We start from the raw sequence: 19,475 nt of genomic DNA on the forward strand, positions 1-19,475 counted from the left end.
TGCAGGCCGAAGACGTGTGTGGCGCCGTTAGACGCGATAAAACAGAAATAAGAGTATTCCATTTATTACTCGGAGTAATACAAGTCGTTGCCATGTCTTCTGCGTCAGCTGGTGGCTGCATAATCTGGGGAGGAATCTGTTGAATCCAACAGCGGTCTCGGGACTGCAGAGGACGCTGCATCAGTTTGGAGTGGAAGTCGATGACACCCTGGTGCGGCAGTTTGCCGCCCGCTGGCGAGGTAGGCTTACCCTGTCGGTAGCCCTGCTTGGAGATGGCGGTGAATGCGACGTGTGTGTTTGATTCACAAGCCATTTCAGAGCGTACGCAGTCACTTTCGGGTAACTACCCGCGTTGTCCCATCAGGTGGACCGCTGTGTCGGATGCGAACCTGGCCCGTCGGCGCAGTAGCCCGCCAGACTAGTGCGACACGGGAGTTTTATGGCAGCCTTTGCCTGGACCGAGCCGTGTTGGTAGACCTCTGGACTACCCACCAGTCCTGGCTGCTGTGTTGACTCCAGTAGTGGATGCTGGACTTCATTATCCGTTATGAAGATGGCATCTGTTCTTTCGGACATGTGCGAAAGAACAGATGCCATTGGTGACCGTGCAGCTCTCTAGAATGAAATTATAATTAAATCAATACCATTAGCTGCTGACGGGCGTTGATATACATCAACGGGGAAAGTTGAAAATGTGTGCCCCGATCGGGACTCGAACCCGGGATCTCCTGCTTATATGGCAGACGCTCTATCCATCTGAGCCACCGAGGGCACAGAGGATAGCGCGACTGCGGGGATTTATCAGCGGCGCGCTCCCCGTGAGACCCACATTCTCAACTTATAGTCCACACACTACATTCGTAGTGCCCCTGCCATTATACCCATCACTCGTGGCAGACAATCCACCGAGTCCCGTAAGAGTTCAGACAAATCGTTTGCATCCGCACTGAAGGTCATAAGCCGGTTAGCCTTAAACGATAAGAAGATGGCATCTGTTCTTTCGCGGATGCACACGATTTGCCTGAACTCTTATGGGACTCGGTGGATTGTCTGCCACGAGTAATGGGTATAATGGCAGGGGCACTATGAAAGTAGTGTGTGGACTATAAGTTGAGAATGTGGGTCTCACGGGGAGCGTGCCGGCGATAAATCCCTGCTGTCGCGCTATCCTCTGTGCCCTCGGTGGCTCAGGTAGATAGAGCGTCTGCCATGTAAGCAGGAGATCCCGGGTTCGAGTCCCGGTCGGAACACACATTTTCAACTGTCCCCGTTAATGTATATCAACGCCCGTGAGCAGCTAATGGTTTTGATTTAATTGTAATTTCATTCATTATCCGTGGCTACGGATCGCTGATCTTGTAAGGCAGAAGGTGTAAGACCAGTACTAGAACATTCTCACACACAAGTCGTTGCATGTGCCATAACCAGAGAATCCAATGCGAATGACGTGAACGTCATCGATCCTACTGATCGAGTTCTCTAGGCTAGTGGAGGTGGAGCATTTATGTCGTCGAGAAGAGGCTTCACTCTACGACGTCATTCGTAATGACCGAAGTTATTCTCTTCTTCATGGGTCGTCAGCGATTTTCAGTTCCAATTACATTTACCTAACGAATTTGTTGCAGTATCTTAATTGTTTAGTCAACTCGTGCTTGGGGATACTGAGTACTATTTAATGTCTCTTACATAAAATTATGGAGATACTTCGGTCTGCACTCTTCTAAAGATTTTCTGCTGAGCTTGCCGCCGTCTCGGTGAACAGTGTCGAGTTTGCTGTGTTCCTGACCAAGTAACAGTGTAGAAATGTTCACGCTTCCCGGCTAATGGCTGTTGATACTTCCGCGTGAATAAGTAACGCCGGCCATTCGAACTTCGAAACTTTTACTCTCCCGTTTCCGTGTTCATTTGTCACATAACACTTGCAATGTTTTGAGGGTAATATAGTGGACTTACAGAGACAATGAAAGAACTTCCTGTCGGCCAGCTCCTGTACTCTATAGGACATGGTCTTCGAACAGATATACTATTTGCACTGTAATATATGTTTTATGACTTTAATCTGTACTATCTGATTACACAGAAATAAAAGTGTGCTCGTTAGACTACTTTCTACTTCCTACAGACTCGTCTGTATGGGCTGTGTAGAATATGACTATTCAAAGGGAAACGGCTGGGCCACCTGGCCATGTTTGTCAGGAGCCGTTTTGTGGAATACGATGGCAGCTAGCCAACTGCCACTTCACATTTATTCATTAGTTTACGCTAAATGGTCAGTTACAATCATCAAACGTGCAGCCTAATCAGGCCGAAAGTACAACTGTCTCGATTTGTTAAGGACAGTAGTGCTGGCTTTCGTTCTTTGACTTTTTATTTATGACATTCCATTGGACTTCAAGAAAACCAACACTACTGTCCATAACAAATCGAGACAGCTGTACTTTCGGGCCGGCCGGGGTGGCCGAGCGGTTCTAGGCGCTACAGTCTGGAACTGCGCGACCGCTACGGTCGCAGGTTCGAATCCTGCCTCGGGCATGGATGTGTGTGATGTCCTTAGGTTAGTTAGGTTTAAGTAATTCTAAGTTTTAGGGGACTGATGACCTCAGAAGTTAAGACCCATAGTGCTCAGAGCCATTTGAACCATTTGTACTTTCGGCCCGAGAATGCGTTTTTCTTCATCGGCTAACTTCGCGCACAGAACGAAGGTTTTCTGAATATTCATTATATTTGTTGCAGAGACATCAACAGGCATACCAGTAAGGTTATCACGTGAGGGGTAGTCGAGTGAATTATTGTTACAACTGGTCGTGAGTAAGCCTTTCACATGTACAGCCGAGATATGTCATACTCAGAGCTGGAGCCGTATTGTGGAATACAATAGCACCCAGCCAACTGCCACTTCACATTTATTCAATCGTTTACGGTAAATGGTCAGTTGCAGTCACCAAACGTGCAGCCTCTGAGCCGATGAAATTGGCGCACTGGTTGAGTTAGGGGACTCGTAATCGGGACAGAGCGGGGAGTTGCAGTGGGAAGACACCGGGATGACGGCGGTTCAAAGACCCGGCCGCCAATTCAGATTTAGGTTTCCCGTGATTTCCCTAAATCGCTTTCGACGAATTTCGCGGTGGTTCCTGTGGAAGGGCACTGCCGATTTCCTTCACGTCCTTCTCTAATGGGAGCGTGTTCTCCGTCTCTCTTGACTCTGTCGTCGACGGCACGTTAAACCCTAATCTTCGTCCCTGCGTAATTGGGAGAATAGTGATTCAAACTGTATTAGTCTTTCAGTGGTTTCTAGCGAATTCGACTGTGACAGGACTTGTGCTCTAATTTTGCTCTCATTGTAGGAACATTTTTCTCAAACAGCATTTCATTCGTGTCACTATGTGGAACCATTGATTCTCTCTCTCTCTCTCTCTCTCTCTCTCTCTCTCTCTCTCTCTCTCTCCCCCATCCCCCCACCTATCAGTCTCTCTTTGTCGACAGTCTTATCATATTAAAACAACAAACGAAATGTGCAACTTCTCAGAATTACAGCAAACTATGGAGTGTGCTATCGTCCTAAAAACATATTTCACACTTTCTTCGAGACATTCTTAAGAAAAGTTTACATTGGTGCAGGATGGCATTTTGTCTCAGGAGTACCCTAATCGGAATTTAAATATTACTTGATTTCAACTTCATTGTTTCGCCGTGACTCCAATGCGCAGGGCTGCTTTTTAACCCAGTCAACGAAAACCAGAAAAAGGTTAAATAGGGCAAAAGATTAATGTAGTTGCACATTGTTGTTCAGTGCTAGGAGCAAAAAAAATCTTGACCATTGGTGTGTAACTGTGTGTTTGGACGCGGAGGGGAGGTGCGTGTAAATGCCATTTTTTATGTTTTTCTTAAATAACTGGAGACCGCGACTATTAGAAAAACTTTTACCAGTACAAAATTAGGTTAACATACATTTCCCACAGAAAGGTCCCATTCACTTTTTCTGTAGGCTTAATGATTTCCTCGTTTCAGGGGATGAAAAAACCGCACGCAATTGAATCTAGTGTTTTAATAACATAAAATTGTTTATTGTTAAATGAGTTTGGTTAAAAACGATTATTAAATGTGTGTGTACCACGTCTAAGAGATGAAATGTGTTTTAGGAGTGTGACGGATTGGTGAGCAGAGTGGTGACGGGGGGGGGGGGGGGGGGGGGGTCGCGCGGAGGATAGTAGAAGCGTGAAGACTGGGGGAAGAAAGGTCGCCATACTGCGGATCTCCCAATGATTGGCTGTACCCGTCCTCTGCAGTTGTCCTGACTGTGCAGGAAAATCGACCGCTGGTCCAGCAGGAGGAGCATCCGGTGCTGGCTCAGAAGTACTATCAGCACTGGGTAGCACATTGTCACATCGTACTTAATGCTAAGGCGTAAGAAGCCAGACGTGTGGGCAATTTCCTCTTTCGCCAACCAGCCAGTAGTGAGGACAGACCGCTCACATGTTGCGTATCGGAAGACACAGCGACAGACAGGTTCCCAGTGGATTCCAACGTACTAATTGTGTAGCAGGTCTCCTCACTGACGCCACGATGTAGCCGTAAATTTGAATAGTAGTCAGAAGGCTGTCGATCATTGCCAATGTAGATTCCAGCTCTTTGCTGACAGCAGTTAATTCTCCATGTGTCCGCTCACAACAAGCACAGACCAAAACCATATCGCACTGCGCACAAAAAAAAATCTCACAACATTTACAAGCAAAGCAGTAGGGAGTAAATTAAAAAGTACTAACAGACATTTGGAACAGAGAAAACTAACCCGTCTGTGGCGCTATTGAAGTTGGAACGTACTCAAAATATCACGACGAGGATAAACAAACACTAGAATATGCTCTGCAGAGTGCTCGCTATAGTTTGAGGCCGCAAGTTCTTAAACAAAAATAAATTTGTTTTGTTGTTTGAAGAGTTCTCGAATGTCCACGATATTTCGGCGAATAACCGTTCCGCCATCATCACCTGGTGCTGATGCAATGGTCTGTCCACTGACGCTAAAATGACAGACCTTGTCCTTGGCCCGAGTGATAGGAGTTTAAGCTTTAGGGAGCTGTTCCTCCTCTATTCCTCGCTGGTTGGATTGTTTTGCCTCTGGTTCTCGATGGGACTCTGATTATCTGAAAAAAAAAAACCGGCCAGAAGTATCTGGCTTCTTCTTCTTCTTCTTCTTCTTCGTGTGGTTCCTTGGCTGTCCGAACTCGATTTTGTTCAGACGGGAGATGTCCACTGGCGGCGTGTTCTGCTTGATATACAGGGCGGCTTGTTCCGGCATGTACTTCCAGTCGTCGTCGTTGAAGATCGGATAGCAGTTTATTAACTCCAGATCCGCACGCCGGACGAGTTCCCTCTCTTGGACCTTCTGGTTTAGGGGTTCACATCCCCAGTGGAACGAACAGGGTTTGTGGGGGAGGGGATGGATATTGGTTTCAGTAAAGGGGTATGGATTTCCATGGTGGGGATAGCTGCCGTCGCGTAGGGAGTCTGCAATCTTGATGAGTACCTCCCTCACACAATTCGTCTTGGGGAGGAGCAGGCACTCAAATTCTGGCTCGTCTTTTTCTCCCTCGGTCTCCATGGGCGTCTCTTCCGCCGTCCGCGTATCTGCAGAGGCAGAAGGGGCGGCCGTTTCCACGAGGGCCGTCTTCTTGCAGTCGGCGGGTGTCCCCGACTCCTTGACCACTTCCCTAGTACCCTGCGTTACCGCCTCGACCAGGGAGACGGTCGTTTGCGTTTCCGCGTCTACCCCTGTATACTGGTGGGGTCGGCGCTTCTTCAGCTGTCGTGCGAGATGCGAGGTACAGGGCTACCCTCAGTTGTGTCACCTCGCGACGCATCTCGTCGAGTTCCGCCCTCTCATGCGCCATCGCTGGGTTTCCGCAACGTTTGGCGGAACACGCCTCGTCTTTCTTGTGGTGCGGTCCGCTTCCCCTGCTTCAGTAGGAGGGTGTCCACATTTCCTTCTTGAGCCACCTCTTCATGGTGGCCCCGCCGCAATTTACGCACGCAGCCACGGTGCCTCTCGGTTTGCCGCAGTTGCGTGTATTATGCGGTTTAACGCACTTCACACACGCCACGCTATATGTCCCATCTTCTGACACTTATAGCACTGTATTTGTGCCACGGGCTTCCGCTTCTTCAATGGTCTGTCCGCTCTCTGCCGGTAGTATTTATCCCTGGTGGGTCCAGGTGCGATTCCATGCGCCGACGGCGCGGGCGTTTCCGGTGGTAGGGGAAGCGTAGGCTGCGGTAGGTGTTGATGTGGGGGTGGGGGGGGGGCAGTATTTTAGGGCTCCTTTGAAGATGCCGCTCCGGTAGTTATTTGTGGAGGTCAGTAATTCACTGTATGTCCAGTGTTTATGCAATGTTCTGCTAGGGCAGATTGACTTGCTTGGCCTAGGCGGGTATAGCATCGATCTTCCACCGTACGAACTGTCTGGTCGATACAGGATTTGTCACAGCCGCACGGAATTCTGTATACACCCGCTTTCTTGAGGCTGATATCGTCTTTCACCGTTCCTTGTGAAGCGCCCGTGTTAGCCGGTAGTCTGAAGACGGTGTCGACCTTGTGTTGCCTCACTAGTCTCCCTATTTTGAACGACACGTTGCCTGCAAAAGGCCTTTTGTCTCTTCTTTCGTTTGTTCTTTATCTATTTCTCTACTGCCCTTTTGTTGTCCGAAGGTCCTTTGCATTTGGCAGTTGCCGTATCTGTCCTTGCGGAACACGATCTCCAGGTGTTTTTCTCTGATGGGTTCTGTTCGTCCGAGATGGTATGTGCTGTGTGTACCAAGGTGTTACGCACACCGTCTAGTTGAGCCGCATGGTGGCAGCTGGAAGCATTTAGGTAAGGGTGTGTGTGTGGGGGGGGGGGGGGGGCTTGCGGTACACAGTGTGACCTAGCGAGCCATCCATAACAACATACAGTTCACTATGGAAATCGAGAAAGCGGAACGGTTATTCGCCGAGATATCGTGAGATTCGACGGTCGTATCCGGCTGGACACCCGAGAACACTTCAAACAGCATATACGCCGGGAAAGCCTCAGATCCCATATTACCAACCTTTGTGCTGAGGATATGTACCATCTGGTGAAGAAACTGGATAAGCTTCGAAACCAGAAAGGACGTCTGCTAAGTTCTCTCGCCTCCTTGTTAAGGTGCAGGGACAAACACACCATACCTACTTTAGCCAAAGTCGTGCATAACATACACAAACCTGCCGCGAATCGTTTCAAGCGAAGAGCCCGCCTGGCACTGATCAGGGAAAGGATTTGCTACACCGGACAACAACTCGACAAGAACGCCAAGGAGCTGCTGCACCTTCACCTACGATTATCCTTCGCGGTCAGAGAATACACCTGCGAGTGGGTGGATCGTGTCGCTTGGGCGCAAGCAGACTGGACGCACTCGAAATCCACAGAGAAGCATATCACTAATTTTTTACGGCTACCTGGCAAACCATAGCAAGAAACCAGAGACCACACGACGCACTGTATAAATGTCATGGGCTCAACTTTGCACCAACACCTGCAACTTTCCCTTTCACTGAAATACTATCTTCAGTAGAACAGGCAGTCCGAGGGCTACCAGACGGGAAGGCCGAAAAAATCAGGAGGGCAACGTGCCGGATTCTTTCAAGAGCAACACTGGCCAGAAGCAACATCTGCAGAGTGGAAAGAACAGCACTACCCAACCTCAGAGAAAATACAGAGATAGCCGAGTCTCCAGAGTGAAAATCTCATTCTGGTAACATCCCCCAGGCTGTGGCTAAGCCATGTCTCCGCAGTATCCTTTCTTTCAGGAGTTCTAGTTCTGCAAGGTTCGCAGGAGAGCTTCTGTAAAGTTTGGAAGGTAGGAGACGAGATACTGGCAGAAGTAAAGCTGTGAGTACCGGGCGTGAGTCGTGCTTCGGTAGCTCGGTTGGTAGAGCACTTGCCCGCGAAAGGCAAAGGTCCCGAGTTCGAGTCTCGGTCTGGCACACAGTTTTAATCTGCCAGGAAGTTTCATATCAGCGCACACTCCGCTGCAGAGTGAAAATCTCATTCTGGAATCTTCTGGACACTGATGGGCCCCAGATTGAGTCCCTTTTGTAACAGTAACGGTACCGGTGTGCAGAGGTGTGATGTACCTTATCGGCACATTGTTTCAATTGAATTGATTCTGCATTCTTCCTCTTCCCCATGTCCTTGTTAATGCTTTCGAGTTTGGTACTCGTACGGTAATAATTTTCTGAGTTATAACGTGTTAAATAGGGCAAGTTTAACTATAACCATCCAGTATACAGATAACTGGAATATATTCTGTATTTCTCAAGTTGCGTACAGAAATTATTGACGCCAATAAACTTTATTGTTGAAAGTACAATACTTTCTGCTGCAAATATGAACAATTATGTAAATTTTGTTCTTTGTATTCTCTAGTTTTAACAGTTTGTGTGCTGTGTTTTAATGGAGGTGCCGGAGACTCGCCGAAAGCTTGCCTAGACTAATATTGGGAACGGCATTGAAACCACATTCATATTGTGCTATGTACAAGACGTGGATCGTTAAACAGACGCACTGATTCGAACCAGATGTGACTCACCTCGTTTAGTAAGGTAGTGCTGTGCGCAACTCATCTTAGTTCATAACAGGGTGAACCAGAACTCCACTGACAAACTTCCAGAGGTATGGACCAAAACGAGAGAAAAGGTCTGGTGAACGTGGGCTGTAAAATGTGTTCCTTCAGAGCTATGAGCACTTGTTCATCTGCGCTGCTGTGAAACGCATCTCTTCTATTGAACAAGTGCTCATAGCTCTTAGGGTATGCCTTTTAGAGCCCATATTTACTGGACTTTTTTTACTTGCTTTGGTTCATACTACCACCTTTGAAAGTTTGTCGGTGGAGCTCGGTTTCACATTGTACATCGCGCGCACCACACATTAACCTTCGAGCGGGCGCGCCGATTTCTTTTTATTTTTTTAATTTTCTTCTTAAGGCCAGTTTTTTTACTCCATATTGTAAGTTTGTCTTTTCGTCTTCCCGTTCGGAATTAGCAGATGAAGTGAAAATTGCACACATGTTGAAAATTGTCCGAAAGAAATAAGTATAACACGAGAGAGTGCGCGGTGTACGGAGTGCCCCACCACTGTTTTTCTTGCGGAACAAGGTAATTCTTAGACCTCTGAGTCGAGGAGGGAGTATAGACGGAAGGAGGTTCAGCTCTGCGTTACACTAAAGAACTACGAAATTCCATAATGGGGTACTCAATACCCTAGCGCGCCCGCTAGGAGGAATGATTTTTAAATGAAAGTTGAGGAATACTTCACACGTACGTACCTACTTTCTGCTCGAAATGTCTGCAGTAGCAGCGTAGGAAAGGTGGGGCTGGAGCGAGGAATGGTATCCTGATTATGCACCACTGGTAATTAAATTTTGTTGGCGGCCCACAGCCTTGTTGCCTGCGAAAAGTCACACTGCAGCTGGAACTTTGCTGGCTGCCTCTTTCGGTGTCCGTGTCACTTACACTGCGTGAAACACGCAGTTCTAATACTTAAAAAAAAAATAAAGTTTAAGAAAGGGTGGGAGTGACAGTGGTACATCTAGCACCCTCCGTCACACACCATAAGGTGGCTTGCGGAGTATAGAAATAGATGTAGGCTGATTCCTTATAAGTATCGCAGCACGAAACCTAAGTGGCGTGAAAGATGACGTTACCTCTTCGAATGTTGTTTCTCCTTGTCGTAAGATTTCTTCCTTGTATTGACCTACTTGCACCAATCAGACTAAAGGAGAGAAACGAATGTACCTGAGGAGAAATGACCAATCCAGAGCACACTCTGAGGGCCTGCAGTTGATTCAGGCGGGCTGAACTGAGCGACAACGAACGCTGATGTCAACATAGAACACAAGATACGAAATATTCTGTACTGCGAATCCACCTGGTACACTCCGATGCAGTGGCAAGGAAGACTTCGATGTTTATTTGTTTCTGAACCGCCCAACGTTGATTGTACTAATAGATGTCACAGAAGATGAAGACGAACTAGAAGGAAGAATTTTCAGATAATCTGCTTGATTATGTGTCAAGATAACACTTTTCTGTCTGTCCTTCCCTCTACTCTGTTGCCACCGTTCGTTCACTCCATACCGACATCATCACAAGCAAAATTCTTCGAAGGAAGGAAGAAAGATCATGATTTAACGATGTCATTACAAATTAAGCTATTGTAAGCTGCAAACTCTGAAGTATTCACTCTATGACCCAGTGTTCTCTTAAACACCAACCAACTGCTCATGTTCGGAACGAAATTTTCTTCTGTGACCACCTCAATTGCTACGCTAGTGAGGCTCACAGGTTAAGCACGATGGTCACCTTGCCACAACACATGAGTGACACTACAATCGGCAAATAAATGAAAACGGTCCACTTTGTTGAGTAAAAGTGTTGTTGTTCTTTAAAGAAACGATCGTTTTTATTTTGGTTTCAGGTTTTTGGTGTCCTTTCTGAAGGAACACCTTCAGAGATCAACGTTAGTAGAAGTATTATAAAGCGAAACTAGTAGTTAGCGTGTTAGCGTGGAGCTCCCAGTGAAACTGAAGCGCTTTGATTCCGATGAGAGTTGGAGAAGCTAGTCTCACGCTGTTGTAGTGTTGTAATTAAGCTGCACGATAAAAGGGTTTTCATCACACTCAAGACTTGCATAGTTCGTGTTACTTTATGGAAAACTTTTTTCCAATATTCTTTGGCCATGGGAAATAACGAACTGTGTAACGGACAACACGGGGAGTTGCTCGTCGAATTGGCGTACTCCACCGCGACGTAATTGAAATATTCAAACGGTATTATGAGACACTCTGAATTGAAGGTATGCCTCGTACAGTCGCCTGTGGTAGGCAATCCCAGCTGATGACTTCTGCCTACAAATATGGCTTTTAGGTACCCATCGAGAATGCAACACAACTCCCGGCTGCGTTTTTGGAGGCAGCTGTGTGGAATGTGTCGAAGAACACAATTTGGTAACACGAACATTTTGATCTCTAGCTGTCCGTTACAATTAACTGTGCAAACCACCGTCTACTGTGGTGCGCGAAGGAGGTGGGAAAGGGAACATCTGGAATGGAACGGGCATCAATGGCGTCGAGTTGTGTTCAAAAGTAGTACAGAATTTGTCAGAGACCTGATAATCGTCACAGAAGCGTGTAGAGGCGGCCACAACTCGGCAGTCCGGTCCTAAGTTTCAGCTGGGACGCGGATGAGACATGTTTTGGACTGGTATCATATTGTGACGTCGGATACCTCTCATTGCTCTCGAGGCTGATTTAGGGCTGTGTAGTATCGGGATAGGTTCCTCCAACTTTTTGCCCAACTGTAAAGTTAACATTTCGGCGAGGCGTTCGTCTTTGAGATCATAATGCACGAGAACACCGCGCTCATCTCGGGAGCATTTTAGTCTAGGTGGCAGGAATCAATTGAAAGGAGAGGCCTTACGATGTCTGGTGACATTAACCCGACTGTGCACGGTTGAGACCAGTTGAGACATGTAGTGCGTGGTGGCAAGAAACCTCGTCACACACTCAGTGGGAAAGGCGTGAGCAGCGCGATCACCTCAAGGACAGGAGGATCAAGTAGGTTGCAATGCAAGGTATGGAATGTTACGCAACAGCGGGTATCGATTTCACAGACTGGTAAAACTATGCGCTGTGTTTTGTTTTTAATTCAGAGTAAAATTGTTATAACAGGTGACACAGGCTCGTTTTCGCCAGTCTGTATACACACGTTGTAAAATATAGAATAATTTTTCGAATATTTTTATGTATGTCATAAAACGAGAAAAACTTACCGTACTAATGGAGGTTTATTGGTATAGATTGACTGCTCGAACGGACTCTTTTTCATACTATCAAGTTTACTGAACATGAAGTCCACGCGTTCTTTGCTGTTCTTTTGTAGTCTCTTCCAGGTCATACTATCGTGTTTTTTTTATATGTTTGTTAATTAAGGGTCCTACAGATTTATCTCTTAAAAGAAATTTTCGTCTTCGCAACCAACTCTTATCAGAATTGTATGACCACTTATGTAATAGAAGGTCAGTCCAACTTCGGAAAGAAAACTGCTACAGTTAATTTATAAACAGAGGTATGGTAGCACTAAGATGTTCACGTATTTGTCGCGCAGTCCCTGCACATCACACGAGGGAAGCTGCTTCAGGTTGGTCCTCTGTTACACGCCAGGTTCATTGAGTTTCGGTGAATGTGCCAGAACATCGACCAAGAATTGAACATCCTGCCTCGTCAAGCCACTATAGGACAATGTTGGGACTGTGACATGGCTTACTGTCAGACGGAGGAGAAATCGGCCTTTAAGTGCGTAGCAACAATATTGACTAAGTTTAGCTTTCAGGACCCTTCCTAAAATCAGTTGGTGTGCTGGAAGCACTTGTGAATGTCCATCTTGGCATAACACTACAGACTTTGTACGTTCCACGGCCCCAGTATAGAAAAAGTGTTCTCCTGAAAGACATTGACTCGTTGCACACACATCGAATTGCTGTAACAGAAGACCTGATTCATATGGCCAGCTGACACATTTTCAGTATGTATGTCCGCGTTCTAGTGATGGTTTTAACATCCTCACTGTAATCGATGCTAACAATATTGTTGGGTGGACAAATACTTACCTATTGTCTATTGCAAAGCCCCATTTGCTATAGAGGACGACGAGTATAGTATTCCCAGATAAGTGTACTTTTTCTACTATTTCGGTGCCAGTTGCACGATAAAGTGCCAGTTTCTCGTTTTTAGAGGAACAGTCAGAGCATTTCCCTAGACGAGACATTTATATCCAAACTCTTGTCGTGTACTTTCGATACACGCTAATGAAGGCTCCATCTCCTTTACATGCTAGTAAATGTTTGTAGTACCGAGGCAATAAAGGCTAATAAGTGATTACGAACAGTGTGCCGTCCAGCATTGCAAACAAATGTCAAATCAGAGACACGTTACATCTAAATGATTTCAAAATTTTTGTTGTCACTTAACCCAGATTCTTCCTTAGTGACAGATTAGTGCTGACAACGCTACTGAAATATTAAAGTTTCTTAATGCACTGGACCTTAATGCAACTTTACAACTTTCTACATATTGTGACTCACGTACTGTCTCCAGCTAACATTTTTAATGATGTTGGTAACTCATCCTAGCCATACATCATCATTTCCAGAGGTTTGTGAATAATTCCGTTTTTTTCTTTTTCTCCCCTCAAGTTGGCTGGCTACCTAATCCAGTTTATTATTTTTGTTTCAGGTAAAGCAGCAAGCACTAGATACAGACCCATTTCTTCGCTTCCGTAAGTACAGTTTTCTATTACTAATATAAGAACAGTGGAGCGACCTGCTGGCAATTTATAGTACCTAGTCATGATCGTGTGCTACAGCAATTGAAGAAAAATACAAGATGCTTAAAGCGTGAGATCAGTGGTCGTTGCGTCTGTGCTCAGTGATACGTCTATTTCTACTGTATGCTTTTGCCTTCCATTGAGTACACTGTAAACAGAAAACTGAAGCATCACCATGTTTTCAGAGGAACTTTTATTACGCTGTCTGTCTCCCTGCCTCAGTCCTCCTCTATATGTACTACGATAAAGTTAAACCTTGCCGAAGTAACTGGAAAACTCCATTCAAAATTTAAAGACCCGATTAGATGTTACGCTCTCCATTTTTTATGCTGTGATGCTCGTTATACTTGTCTGAGAAAAATGAACAGATTAAGAATAGATACTGGAGACTTTTGCGATCATTTCAGTTTTCTTTTTGCTTCTAATCATGATTGTGATGAATCATTTGTTCGCCATTACTTCGTTGCTTTTAGAGTAACTTTAATCTAACGACTTAAAAGTTTCTTTTTTTGTTTTTCTCTGGGCATTATAAATTATATACATAATCTAAATAATATATCTACAAAAACTTGTGAACGAAATCTACGTATCAAAAGTGTTTGCACTCGTGACACTGTCAAAGGTCTCGAATGATACCATAAAGCATATTGTACACTTCAGCTATGCAGTATAGCGTACAGTCAATACTTTTTGCACGTATGGTGAATTCGAATAAACTAAGCTTATCTGTTTCAGGCGCATTTAAAGATTTTGAGAAAATAAAAGTAAGGAAATAACACTAGTGCATAAGTTAGAATCGTAAGAAAGTTTGGGAAATTACTTCATTGTGATGACGAAAGTTTAACTGCCGACATGTGGTTCATAGTGAACATTGTCATCACGTTACGGGTACTGGGTTATACCCTCGAGTTTTATTTAAATTGAAGGTGGAGGGGAGGAGGAAGAAAGGAAAGGAACTGATGATATCAGGTACCATCAGGCTTTATGCGGAATCAGCTGCGACGAGTGACAATGTTTGCCGGACCGGGACTCGAACCCGGGAACTCCTGCTTACTAGGCAGGTGTATTAACCACTGCGTCACCTACACACAATGTTAATCTCAAATGCTCAGACTATCTGGGCATGCTCCTCAGTCAACCCTCATTCCCACCTAGCGCCAACACTTTTCCTCGTCCTTGTCCATGTCCTTCATGCTCACTGATTTTACATTCCCATTGGAGGTCGGAAGTAAATGTGCATCTACATTGATAGTTTTGGGTTCGCAGATCTTCGAGGCATATCAGTTATATGAATGCGTGGTGTTTGTTCTTCGGGACGTGTCCGAAAGAACAGACACCATGCATCCATATACCCACGAGTCTATTTCACATTCTTTACAGGGCAAATATGAGCTTTCCAAAATCGAAAGAAAAAAAAACAGTGCAAAATATGCTGTCATAGCTACACTTCGTCACCAAAGTAGGATGTTGACAACAAACACTGAGGTGCCGTTGATGTCAGTGTCTATCCGGTGTAGCACTGTTGAAGAGAGAGGTAGATCCTCTTCGGTCAGGTGTGCTGCGATCATTATCATTGGTGCACGAACTCTCGAAGACACACTGCAGAAATGCTATGCCGGTTGAGACGACGAGGACTTGCAGGACCTTCTCCGGGGAATACCCCCCCCCCAGTTCTGGTAGAGTAATAACACGTAGCGGTTTGGTTTGTAAAATTGGCAATATAGAAAAACTTTACTTCTCTCTTTTTAGTTGCAAGTACTTTCTCACATTTCAGATTTGGTCTTCTTGTTGCTAGTAGCGAGCTGACACCACCTTTAGGCCACTTGGTCTGACACCCAGACCGCTCAGGGCGCGGGCCACTTCGGGAGCGTGTTCTGGGTGTCGGCCTGCCGATTATTGTAGTTAGCGAGGCGAGTATTGCAGTTAGCGAGGTGACGAGTGATTGCAGTTCTCCTTTGGCGACAGGGGCAGTTGTGGTGGTGTGGGGCACTACTTTGACGCGGGCGACATTGGAAGCATTAACGTTACAGGCACCTGCCGCGGTGTTACTGTCCTCTGCTGGGCAGCGGATTTTCCCCAAGGGGGGCTATTCTTGCTCCACCTTTGTCGTGTTTGTTCTGAAGCGCTTTTAAACGCTCAAACTCTGTCTTCTGCTGCCGACAGCTAGAGTGGGGGCGACTGTTGTCTCATCATTGTCCAGCATCGGTGCTGTGCCGGAGGCGTTGGCCGATCCCTCCGTTGTCTGAGCGCGTTCGTCGGGCGGAGCGGTCGGGCTTGGTCTTACAGTGCATGCCGTGGACTCGGAACGTATCACGGCCACGCTAACTCGCAACGTGGTTGCCGCTACAGTTCTTGCACCTCGGCGTGTGCGTCTTCACGCGCGGTTATTGTGAGATCGCGTGTTCGCCCGCGCACTTCGCGCATGCGTCGGGGAAAGAGCAGTGGCGTGCCACATGCCCCATCCTTTGGCAGCGGACTCACTGAGATGAGTCTCCGTGTTAGCCTCAGCGCCTCGACGGTGACCGCTGCGCTGACCATCGCGTCACCTGGTAGAACATTCCGTTCTTCACGCCGTCTAGGGCGATAACAAGGAGAAACGCGGACTCCTGTCGCGTGGGTGACATGATGCGTGCCTCTAAGCACACACCAAAGTCAATTTATTCCAGCTCCTCTTTAACTTGCTCAGGGTCTGCGCAGCGTGGGAAGCTCTTGAACACTACTGTGATCAGCTTTTGTGGGACTGTGGTGTGAGTGTAGCATGGCAACGAGAGAGCTGCCGCCACACTCGTCACCGTTCCGAAATTGTTGCCGTTGGCGGGCTGGACTCTCACCAGTGTCTTCCACGTTTACCTAAGGTGTAGACCTCGCTCATCCACCAGTCGACACACTGGAGGAAGCTTTTTTAAGTCGTCCCTAAACTGTACGACGACTGGAGGTGGCCTGTGTGTTTAGACCGCTGGGCATCAGACGCTGGGCTGGAGCTCGCCGCTCTGGGTTGGATTCAACTGCGACCGTTAACTCGGCCGGCCGCGACTGGAACCGGTTGGCGTCGGTGGTTGCAGTTGGTGTTGGCGGTTTGCGCATGACGAACCCCGCATTTGGACGGCGCTAGTGTTTTGCCCGTCGCTGGTTGAGGCGGAAACCTGTGCCTCGTTCTTGCTGTTGATCAACCGCATCGCTGTCCTCGAGCGGTCCCGCTGTTTGTTGTCGAGCCGGAATAGCACAGCTGATGCCTCCCGACGCTATTATGCCTCGTCCCAGAGTAGCGAATATTGTAGCGGCGCAGTGGGAAGATCCTCTGCATCCCTCACGTATGTCACGTATGCATCCGTGTCCAAGTACGTCGACTGTTTCGTCATTCTTGGCGGCCGGACAACAATCGACCACAACCGTTGCTGCATCTCGTACGTCCATGCCCTTCGCCATCTCATTTCGGAATGCCGGCTTAAACCGTCCTCCCATGGGATGAGGCAGCTAACGTTGACATGGGTGCGGACAGGACATCCAACCTCACCGAAGATAGCGCCGTTGGCACACGGGACGAGCTGGTTAATGTGCTTCGCGCTCTCCAGCGGCCGTTTTCGGCTTTATTTGGGTCGCAAACCACACGGTTTCTTTACGAAAATGGCGTGGGTAAGACAGCTGCGCTAACTCTGTTAGGGATTCCCAAGAAGAGCGGAGAAAATCGCGAAACAGATTCTGGACTCGTCGATGACTTGAACAGCTAATTGCTGGTAGTGGAACATTATAGAATGCTGTACAGCGACATGAGATATATACTATTAGAGGTTATTTGATAACTCAATTGCATTTTCATCCCATTTTCGGTTTTAAATTGAATAAAGTTAAGGTATCGTGTCCAACGTCAGTTTGCGTATGCATAATATTCTTTATGTTGCATTGACTACTAACATAGGGAAATAACTACTTCATCACATACAATTCAAAGAGTTCGAGATCGATATTCGTTCCGTAATTTCATTAGAATGGAAGAGAAGATTTTTTCGAAGTTACTCACCATCGCTGAAAAAGATGAGCCGCCCCATAAACCTAGAGATACATATATTTTACAGAAAGTTTCATAACAGCAAAAATTTTCTGTGTAACTTGGGTTTACTTTCTGACAGTCCGGCAATCACGTTAAGATTTGTGGCCACCGGGGAAACATTAGTGTCTTTGGCCTTCGCAACAAGAATTGCAACAAGTACTTGATTTATAATGAATAACGTCGACTTTTGAGATAATATTTCTGTAAAATGAATAAGAAAGACCCTGAACCTCTTGGAAAACGACAAGTGAAAAAAATTTTTTTGGAAGGAGATGGACGCAAACCAAAATACCTTTCTCGTGACAGCTCACGACGTTCCCACCTCCACTAAAATTTCGACGTAGCTGCCACGTTTCCGTATATGACATGACATACACTGCGTAAAGACTGTATGTACAAATGTCATTATTTGATATTAAATATGCAGATCGTACCAGAAAAAAGGCGCGTTTTTGATAGATCATCATTGTGCCGTAGCAATGGTTCAAATGGCTCTGAGCACTATGGGACTTAACATCTGAGGTCATCAGTCCCCTAGAATCCAGAACTACTTAAACCTAACTAACCTAAGGACATCACACACATCAATGCCCTAGGCAGGATTCGAACCTGCGACCGTAGCGGTCGCGCGGTTCCAGACTGAAGCGCCTAGAACCGCTCGGCCACCAGCGGCCGGCCTCCGTAGCATTGAAACGATATACTTTCGTAGCACATAAGTTATAACACTAAAACATCAACTACAGGAAGTCGTACCTACCGGTATGTAGTTTCCTGTCATTTTATTACAACAAATCGCAGCTAAAACCGCGTTTTCGTGGGATCCTCAGTAGCATGTTTAACACCATACAGTAGGGCGGCTTCTATGTCGCATCTCAGGAGCTTGTTTCCCTCCACGAGGCAAAAAATCTAACACACCAGATTTTTTTTTCCACGCTCCGCAGTATATGGAACGTTGCATTCCACACTGTAACGTCACCAGCTCCCCGTTAACGTCGTGAGAGGACGGCTTTACTGTTTGCTTGCAGGCTCGCTTCGCCTGTCCAGTATACCCTTCGTTGCTGGAAGTAGGTCTGTCTTGCCACGGACGCGATTCGGGGTCATTCCGTAACCAACCTTACTACGTAAGAGTGATGTCCTACTGTCTCCTGTTACTTTTTCGTGAACATGTTGTACCAATTGAATAGCGCTTTTGCGGTGATAGGATCGGAGTAATTTTACGTCGAAGAAAATACGATGTTTGCAACAGGGCGGGATTGTCCAACGCCGGCCGCTGTGGTCGAGCGGTTCTAGGCGCTTCAATCCGGAACCACGCGGCTGCTACGTCGCAGGTTCGAATCCTGCCTCGAGCATGGATGTGTGTGATGTCCTTAGGTTAGTTAGGTTTAAGTAGTTCTAAGTCTAGGGGACTGATGACCTGAGATGTGATTAGAGCCATTTTTGATTGTCCAACAAAAGGCTCAAATTTCAGATTCTGCGTGAACCACGATCTCGCAGTATGTATTCATTATCATATTATAATAAACTGAACACTACACAAACAGCTAACTGCCTACGACGGCGGCATTTTTAAGGAAACGTTCTAGATCTACAGTTTGACCTCTCAGTGCAGGTAGACAGTGGGAACATTCTACGAAGATTTTCAGGATTACTGGGGAGTGGGCAGCAAGTGCCATAGTGCCGAGCAGCGGCGTCTAACTTACGGTTAAGCGAATATTATTCTTGAAAGAACACAGTCGAAAACATAAGAGAGCTGCCTCACTTTTTGAGTCGCAAATGGAAGTCACCTTAGTGTTTCTTCCAAAAAATGACCTCACATGTTCATCAAGCACATTGAATTTTAATCGATTTAGTGCACTTCAGCAAACCAAAGTGACACCAGTCACGAAACTGCTACTCTCATAGTGCAGCAGCGCTATGTAACTAAAGCTGTCTTTAACCAGAATGTTGGTTATATATATATATATATATATATATATATATATATATATATATATATATATATATATATATATATATATATATATATATTAC

The 19,475-nt window shown here is 46.2% G+C and overlaps 1 non-coding gene across 1 annotated transcript; it reads right to left on the reverse strand.

Annotated features, from left to right (window-relative positions):
• Positions 1-697: 697 nt before the first annotated feature.
• Trnai-uau (transfer RNA isoleucine (anticodon UAU)) lies at positions 698-772 on the reverse strand. The gene has a single exon. It is a non-coding gene; the product is annotated as a tRNA-Ile (tRNA).
• Between the last annotated feature and the right edge of the window lie 18,703 nt (positions 773-19,475).

Source organism: Schistocerca nitens, chromosome 3, assembly GCF_023898315.1.
Source record: "Schistocerca nitens isolate TAMUIC-IGC-003100 chromosome 3, iqSchNite1.1, whole genome shotgun sequence".
Taxonomy (NCBI): domain Eukaryota; kingdom Metazoa; phylum Arthropoda; class Insecta; order Orthoptera; family Acrididae; genus Schistocerca; species Schistocerca nitens.